Consider the following 1,809-nt stretch of genomic DNA (forward strand, 5'->3'; position numbering starts at 1 on the left):
TAAGTGAAACTAGGTGCACTTTTAAGTGAAACTAGGTGCACTTGTAAGTGAAACTAGGTGCACCAAAGTTCCAGTTATTTACGAAACTGCCACCGCATTATTTTTTTAAAATTGCATCTGATTCGTTGATCTGGACACGTGGACGGCTGTGGAGCGTTCTCATTTCCTACCTGGGCGAGAGTTCGCACCAGAGTGCAACCCTATATATATATATATATATATATATATATATATATATATATATTCACACTTGTGTGAGACCGTTTCACGGATCTTAGATTTGTGAGACGGGTCGGGTCTTTTGTTATCACGGATCTTAGATTTGTGAGACGGGTCGGGTCTTTTGTTATATGGATCAATCACATGCCACCTACAATCGGGTCTTTTGTTATATGGATCAATCACATGCCACCTACAATCTCACGCTGCTCCCTACTTCACTTTCTGTTTCTGCCACATGCGATTTCTTCTTCAAAATCTATCAACCTTGGCCTTCATTCTTCAATCTCATCCTCTGGTTCCACTTCCTGCGATCGCATCTTCTGCCACTACTTCCTTCGACCTCATTGATCTTCTGAGCTCGTCCTCCTCCATCTCCTCCGACCTCATCAATCTTCTGCCTCCGACCTCATCCTCCGGTTCCATCTCTTTTGATCTTCTGCCTCCGACCTCATCCTCCGGTTCCATCTCTTTTGAATTTCTCATCCTCCCATACCCTCCGCCTCCTCGTACCATGTTCCCGTAACAATGATGAAAGTGATGAAGCCCTCGTACCATGTTCCCGTAACAATGATGAAAGTGATGAAGCAAATCCTTTCCACCAACATTATTTTCATCATCTTCAATTCCTTGTTAGTAATGATAACTAAAATAGGACATTGAGATTACATTAAAACTCATCTAGCGTATCCTCACAATACAAATGTAAATTTTTAATACATTCATATTTAAACATTTTTATTACATTTTACATTTAGACTATACAGTATTGTGTTTAATATTTAAAGTATTAAATATATCTACCTTAAATAGTGTACTAGATTAGTTCTATAAAGTATTACATTTAGACTATAAAGTATTATGTTTAAGGCTTAAATTATTAAATATATCTACCTTCAACTGTGTACTAGATCATATTAGTGCTATAAGTATTACATTTCGGCTATAAAGTATTGTGTTTAAGGTTTAAAGTAATAAATATATGCTATAAAGTATTGTGTTTAAGGTTTAAAGTAATAAATATATCTACCTTAAACCGTGTACTAGATTAGTGCTATGTAAATATATCTACCTTAAACCGTGTACTAGATTAGTGCTATGAAGTATTATCTACCTTAAACCGTGTACTAGATTAGTGCTATGAAGTATTACATTTAGTTTATAAAGTATTATTTTTAAGGCTTAAAGTATTAAATATATATTCATCTTAAACTGTATACTATATTTGAGCTATGAAGTATTACATTTAGGCTATAAAGTATTGTGTTTAAGGTTTAAAGTATTGATTATATCTACCTTAAATTGTGTATTAGATTTATGATATAAAGTATTGCATTTAGACTATAAAGTATTGTGTTTAAGGCATAAAGTATTAATTATGTCTACCTTAAACTATATACTAGATTATAGCTATGAAGTATTACATTTAGGCTATAAACTATTGTGTTTAAGGTTTAAAGTATTGATTATATCTACCTTAAATTGTGTATTAGATTTATGATATAAAGTATTACATTTAGGTTATAAAGTATTGTGTTTAAGGCTTAAAGTATTAAATATGTCTACCTTAAACTGTATACTAGATTATAG

The sequence above is a fragment of the Ipomoea triloba genome, chromosome 11, assembly GCF_003576645.1.
Source record: "Ipomoea triloba cultivar NCNSP0323 chromosome 11, ASM357664v1".
NCBI classification, from domain to species: domain Eukaryota; kingdom Viridiplantae; phylum Streptophyta; class Magnoliopsida; order Solanales; family Convolvulaceae; genus Ipomoea; species Ipomoea triloba.